Source organism: Somniosus microcephalus, chromosome 20 (assembly GCF_052327205.1).
Source record: "Somniosus microcephalus isolate GS21.2 chromosome 20, FLI_Smic_1.0, whole genome shotgun sequence".
NCBI classification, from domain to species: Eukaryota; Metazoa; Chordata; class Chondrichthyes; order Squaliformes; family Somniosidae; genus Somniosus; species Somniosus microcephalus.
In genome coordinates this window covers 16,951,761-16,958,914 of record NC_141006.1, presented here as the reverse complement: position 1 = coordinate 16,958,914, position 7,154 = coordinate 16,951,761, and the positions used below count along the sequence as shown (strand labels likewise).

At 48.7% G+C, this 7,154-nt stretch overlaps 1 long non-coding RNA gene across 1 annotated transcript; it reads right to left on the bottom strand.

Annotated features, from left to right (window-relative positions):
• Positions 1 to 2,336: 2,336 nt before the first annotated feature.
• On the bottom strand, positions 2,337 to 6,811 carry LOC147103067 (uncharacterized). Its single transcript, XR_015072986.1, has 3 exons — positions 6,428 to 6,811; positions 6,211 to 6,331; positions 2,337 to 3,446 (listed from the first exon to the last, which is right to left on the bottom strand). It is a non-coding gene; the product is annotated as an uncharacterized LOC147103067 (long non-coding RNA).
• Between the last annotated feature and the right edge of the window lie 343 nt (positions 6,812 to 7,154).

The window sequence follows — 7,154 nt, the reverse complement described above, 5'->3', positions numbered from 1 at the left end:
GACAGAGGGGCACATGGGAGAGGGGCACAGGAGGGAGGGGCACGGGAGGGAGGGGCACGGGGACAGAGGGGCACGGGGGACAGAGGGGCACATGGGAGGGGGCACAGGAGGGAGGGGCACGGGAGGGAGGGGCACGGGGACAGAGGGGCACGGGGACAGAGGGGCACGGGGGACAGAGGGGCACGGGGGACAGAGGGGCACGGGGGACAGAGGGGCACGGGGGACAGAGGGGCACGGGGACAGAGGGGCACGGGGGACAGAGGGGCACGGGGGACAGAGGGGCACGGGGGACAGAGGGGCACGGGGGAGAGGGGCACGGGAGGGAGGGGCACGGGAGGGAGGTGCCAAGGTTGCAGGAGGCACTACCCAAGTCATAGCGTTTACAGACAGAGGCTCAGCTTCCTTGACCTCTCAGAAGAAGAGCAGTGCTTCCGCAAGCTGAAGTTGTCACATCAGGTGGTGGCAGGCATCTAGGCAGCACTGGGGTTTATTTCTAGAGGGATAGAATTGAAAAGTATTGAAGTTATGCTAAATTAGCATCGAACCTTGATTAGACCACACTTGGAGTACTGTGTACAGTTCTGGTCGCCATATTATAAAAAGGATATACAGTTACTGGGGAGGGTGCAGAGAAGATTTACAAGGATGATACCAGAAATGCGAGGGTTTATCTATCAGGAAAGGATGAACAGGCTGGGTCTCTTTTCTCTTGAAGGCTGAGGGGTGACCTAATAGAGGTCTTTAAAATTATGAAAGGTTTTGATAGAGTGAACACAGAGAGAATGTTTCCACTTGTGGGGAAGAGCAAAACTAGAGGCCATCAATATAAGATAGTCACCAAGAAATCCAATAGGGAATTCAGAAGGAACTTCTTTACCCAGAGAGTGGTGAGAATGTGGAACTCGATACCACAGGGAGTGGTTGAAGCGAATAGTACAGATGCATTTAAGGGGAGGATGGACAAGCATATGAGGGAGAAGGGAATAGAGGGTTATGCTGATAGATTCAGATGAGGAAAGACGGGAGGAGGCTCGAGTGGTGCATAAATGCCAGCATGGACTGGTTGAGCCGAATGGCCTGTTTCTGTGCCATATATCCTATGTAATGTAATCCTATGTGATCTGCAGCCTCCTGGAAGAAGACCTGCCCCCTGCTGTCCCTGGCGAACACATGGTTGTGAAGATCACCACAGCTCTCAATTATTTTACTTCTGGTTCATTCCAGGGCGCTACTGGAGACATCTCGAGGGTCTCGCAGTCCACTGCGCATAAATGCATAAGGCAGGTGATGGAGTGATTGTTTGCCAAGGCTGGGAGTTAGGTATATGTCCCCTTTGTTGACAATGGTCAGAATGAGCGAACACCCAGATTTGCCTCTCTGGCTGGATACCCCTGGGTATAGGGTGCCATCGATTGCACACACGTGACAATCCGAGCACCGCCACAGCAACCAGGAGATTTAGATACCACAAGGGATATTCATCCATCAATGCACAGCTGGCGTGCAACCACAAGAAGAGATTCATGCAGGTCTGCGCCAGATTCCCTGGGAGCTGTCGTGGTGCCTTCATACTGCGGCAGTCCAACATTCCAGACCTTTTTGTGCCTGAAGCAGATTTATGGTTATTAGGAGACAAGGGATGCCCCCTTTAAGCTTGGCTCATGACACCTGTGAGGAACCCCACCAATGAGGCACAGGAGTGCGACAACAAGAGGCACATGACCACATGGTGTGTCATAGAGCAAGCCATCAGAATGTTGACGTTGCACTTCAGGTGCCTCGATAGGTCTGGAGGCGTCCATCAGGCAAGTGATGGATGGATTGTTTGCCAGGACTTGGAGTTCTGTAAACATCCCCTGTGCTGACAATAGTCAGAATGAGCGAGCACCTGGATATGCCTCACTGGCTGGATTCCCAAAGGTACTCGCCAGCAAGGCTGTACAGAATGTTAGTGATGTGCAGCGTCCTGCACAACATTGTGCAGCAGAGAGGATTGCAGGTGGAGGAGGACGAAGGGACTCATCACTCATCTTTGGATAAGGAGAAAATACAGGAGGAGGAGGATGAGCAGGAGGATGAAGATGGGGAACCCATCAGCAGACCAGCCATACACATTGATACTAGGGACGCCAGGGATGCCCTAATAGCATGAAGGTTCAGCTACTGTTGACTCACACAGGAAAACATAACAAGTGAAGTGCTGCGGTCTGCTCCCACCACCAGCACCACTCCCAAACCCCTCCCTTTGCGCTAAACAGTCCTTCAAACACACAGCCACACATTGCACATCTGACTAATGTTATGTATTGGCATTCATCATGAACAAAGTGAAAGGGTGAGTTGATACACAGGATGCAATAATGGGCAAAAGGTGGAAGTGGCGCTCATCAATAAATTTTATGTGCCATTATAAAAAAAGGAAATTTAACAACATGAAATTTTGTCAAACACCCATGTGCATACACTTGGAGAATTACAATTTCTTGACCTTACACTTCCTCGCGTTTCTATGTGGTGCATCCCATGTGGCTTCAGCAGAGGTAGAGGCAGGCTGCTCAGATCCCTGCCCTGGCTGCCGAGATGCGTTTGACCGATGAACTCTGGGTTTCAGAGCTCCTGAAGGCCCCGGCAAAAACTGCTCCACCTGCACCTGTGCAGCGGCAGACTCGGCCATCGGGAGACAAGGCAGCATGTCCGTTATTGGCTGAGGGGCAGCAACGGGTAAGAAGTGGGAGCGCTTGAAGTGGTGTTCCCTCTTCCATGCCCCCTTTCGCCATCTTCCCGCTCCTGGGTCAGCGCCACATCACTCCTACCACTCTGCTGCAGACCAGCTTGGTGAAGATCGGTGATGCGTTGTATGGCCACGGATATGGTTTGTGTCAGCCTGTTTAAGGTGGCAAACAATTTGGCATCCAAAGTTTACACAGCCGTGATCATGGCCTGCATGGACTCATTTCAGAGCTGCGCTTGAAGCTCCATGGAGGTGGCCACTCTTTCCATGGCAGACATTTTCACAATTCCCTTCTTCACCAATCTACAAGGGATGGAGTTGGACTCCTCCATCCTCTACACTATTGTGCAGCATGCGCGTGGCCCGTCTGTCAGTAACTGGCTAAATTGCTGATGCACATCTGGCATTCTCCTTCTCAACAATAGCCAACGGGGTTCAACATCTGTGTCCAGATGAGCAGAGCTCGGAGCGGATCACACCCTCCTCAACATGGACTCTCCACAGCTGTCCCTGCCACCAGTTTCTGCTCGGGCATTTTTGAGGTGTGAATCACCAGGTGAAAACCCAACTAACTGTCCAAGTGGACCCACCGAAATGCAAGTATTTGCGCTGGTGCATGACTGTATGTCCTGTGATGGTGCACCCTCAGAAGGAATGAGGACCTCTGAGGAATTGTCCTCATGCATCTCGAGCGACACTTGTACACGTGAAGCCCCTGGAAGACAAAAGTAAGGGATATGTATTAGTCATGGCAAAGTAACGATCTTGACAATCAGTATACTCAGTCTTCAGATAGTTCAGTCATTGATAAAATAAAGTCATCAGGCTGGATTTTCATTGAGGAGTCGGGTAGGAGGCGGGACTACAACTTTCGGGGTTGTAGTCCCGCCTCCATCGAGTTCTAGCCAACCCACGCGATTTTGACTTGATTGACCTTGTTGAGCCCGCCCAGCTAATTGACCTTGTTGAGCCCGCTGGGCCAATTAGGGGCCACCCGGCAACAGGTGATGTCACAGATTGATATTTCATCTGTCAAGACCTTTTGACAGATGATATATCAGCGTTTCACAGCTGTTTGAAGCTGTCAAACACTGACAATCTGCATTCTAAGATAATTCCTTCCTCTCAGGATGATTTAGAAACCTCTCCAGAACAGAAAGCTGAATGCTGCAATTTTTGACAGCTCGCGGCCATTCTGCTTTCTGTGCCAGTGAGATGAGGGACTCCCGAGACCTGAAGGAAGGAAGGCTGTACAGGTAAGTAAATGTATGTAAAACTTATTTAAAGACTTTACACACACCAAACACACTTACCTTTGCATTCATGCACTCATCACTCACCTGAACACCTCAACCCCTCCAAGCCCTTCATCCCGACGGTCCGCCTCCTCTAACTTGGCGTGGTTTGGAGCCGTTGGGAATCCCACACTTCAACATTAAAAAGTGATTAGGCTAAAAACTGCCTGTTAACAGGCAATTAATTGGCACTAATCCCCTTCCCGCCTTCCCAGTGCGGGGCGGGTACCCGCCTCCTTTGAAACTGGCATGGAGGTGGGTTGGGGGCAGGATGGGTTCGGGACCCCGATTTCGGGATTTTAACCCCCCACACGCCTCCGATCCTGCCTCCACAGCCCAATGAAAATCCTGCCCATCATATCTGTGTCAGAGACGTATGTAATTCTGTCACCAGCTATCTGCGAGCTCCCTGACTCTCCATCTCCAGCTGAGAGAGATGCAGTTATGCCACTTATCTCCCAGGTGTCCTCCTCTGCATCTGTGAGCTGGACTATTTGTGGTGGACCACCTCCAGTCCTGTCCCTCACCCTTGTGTTTTATGCTCTCTTCTCCTACAAGGGTCAAAAAACCAGACATGCAAGTGAGTGAAGGTGAGGTATTCACCTGATGGATGCAATGCATTCGGTGAGGGTGACTAGGAGACCGATGCATCACATTGCATAAGGATGGGAGTGAGTGGCAATGGTGGAAGGATAAATGGGGAGGTGATAAAGTGCATAGAATATGAGGGCTGGGTGCTGCTGAAATTTGAGTTGGTGTGAGGAGTGATCTGATGGCGTATGCTTGGCAAGACAGAGTGAAATGGGGTGGGTGGGGGTCTTAAAGCACAGGATGTGGGTGAATCAGCAAATGTACTCACTTTTCCTGACCTGGTTAGGTCATTTAACCGCTTACTGCATTGCAACTGAAGGGGTTAAAATTAACCCTCTCAGAATAACAACTTTCTTTTATGAAAAAGACTTTCTCATGTGAAAAAGACTTTCGTGCTACTTTCGCTAGTTTTGCACAAAGGACAGTGTCGAGAAACTTTGCAAAACAGAGATAAGACGCAGCTGTGGGACAAGACAGAATGTGTGTTAAGCGATAAGAAATGTGCTGCTTTAGCTAAAAATTGTAGACACAGCAGAATATAGGGGTCCTCTTTTTGTTTGAACCCCAAAAAAAACCAATTGGACTGTAAATAAACAAAAGTTCAACTAAATCTTAACAAATCAAATTAAAATTGGGTTTTCCGAGTTGATGATGCACTCCAGTCCCCGCGGCACCTACCGGTCACGGAAATACTCAAGCGCACCGGCGGACACCGCGTGCTCCATCTCCAGGGCCACCCGGGCGCGAACATGGCCGCAGAAGAGAGGCAGGCAATCCGGCAGAATATAGGGGTCATGGGAATTTGACCTGTGACCAAAGGCATAGTAAGATGTAACTAACCTTTACTAATACTGAAAAGAATAAATAAGCCATATGTGATCAAGTGATTATTGTAATACAATGTGATCAGGTGATTATTGTAATACAATGTGATTGGATGAAAATAGAATAAAAAGCTGTACCAACCAAGAGAGAACGAGAAGGTGCTCGCACAGACCGTGGGGTCTGAGACTCTTCTCCCAGAGCTCTGATAATAAACTGCATTTTTTTACTTTTACACGGTTTAGATGTGAATTTATTTTCACAACACATTCAAGACCGGGGCACTGCGCTCCTGCTGCTCACCACCACCGCTACCTTCAACCATGCCTTCTTGGTGAGAGCAGCAAGTTTCTTCCTCCCATTGCTGGGGAAAAGTATGTCCCTGCTGCTCCTGACTGCACCCAGCAGTAATTCCAGTGATGCGTCATTGAATCTGGGTGCTTCCCTTGCTCTATGTCCACCATCCATGGTTGCTCCTTAATTTGCAACAGGTTTTCCGCACCACAGCCATTACTGTGTGACTCACACAGCCCGGGGTTAAAATTGCGTCAGGATTAAAATCGGGTCGGGGTTAAAATTGCTGTCGGGATCCAATGCCGACATGAGACCAGACTTTTGAATATTGATTAATGCCTCATGCACCTCGGTAATTCCTGGAGTAAAAATCATGATTGCAGCATGAATGCAGAATTAAGGATACTGTCATGTTTTAACCCTCCGCATGTCCCAGTCTCGTCGTGCACACAGGTGGGGGTTAAAATTAGGACTTACGCTCTTATTGTTCCCGTCGATTAGTAATGAGAGCGTCGAATTCCAGCTCTCGGGTAGATTCTCCGTTCTTAGATTGTAACTCACTGCTGTAGCTAATGCTTTTTCTGAAAAAAAATCCATTCTGTTCTCAGCAAAAACATATTTGTTTTATTTAATTGTTTCCCGGCATTTTATCGAAAACAATTATGGTGTAAAGCGTGTTTAAAAAAAAAATTACCGAGCCTTAACTTGGATAACTGCGAGTGCAGGTGAACCAAGGACAATACATCGAGCACATTATCTCGGACCATTGATCTGTCATTCAGTGGAGCAGCATTTCCCATACACTTATTAAAGGCATGTTTTTTTTGCAAACATGGAATTTCAACTGATTAGCTAAATTAACCAGTAATTCATCCTTAACAAGTTCCAGCACATGGACACGGAGTGGAGAGCTGAGTAACTCAGCTGGAGTGCAGATGCTGTTCTGATACCCAGACCACCATTAGCAAAGGAAAAACACAAACCCTGGAAATAGGGAAAACGAGAGAACACTGGACATACGTGACAGGTCGCTCACCACCTGAAAGACAAAAGTCTTGCCTCCCACCTGACCCACCAAATTATTATTCCCTTTCAGCTGCTCCTCGTGTTTGTTGTGCACTCCCAACATTTAAAAAGAAATTAATTACCATTTCAGCAGCCTTCAGCGTGAGGAGTAGACCCTGTGATGATTACATCTCCTCCTCAGCAGACCGGCAGATCTTTCTCTAAAGGTGCTGTGATTGCTACATTAATTACTTTCTGCACAGTCTCCGTGGCAGTCTGCGTTGTTTTAAATTGGTGCTGGGGCCCAGGGTATGAGAGTAGAGGCGATAGACAAGGGCCTCTATCAGCACCACTCTGAACAAGCACTCTGCTAAAAGCAGCATGGAGCCTTCACATCACCACTGGAGTGATTCAAC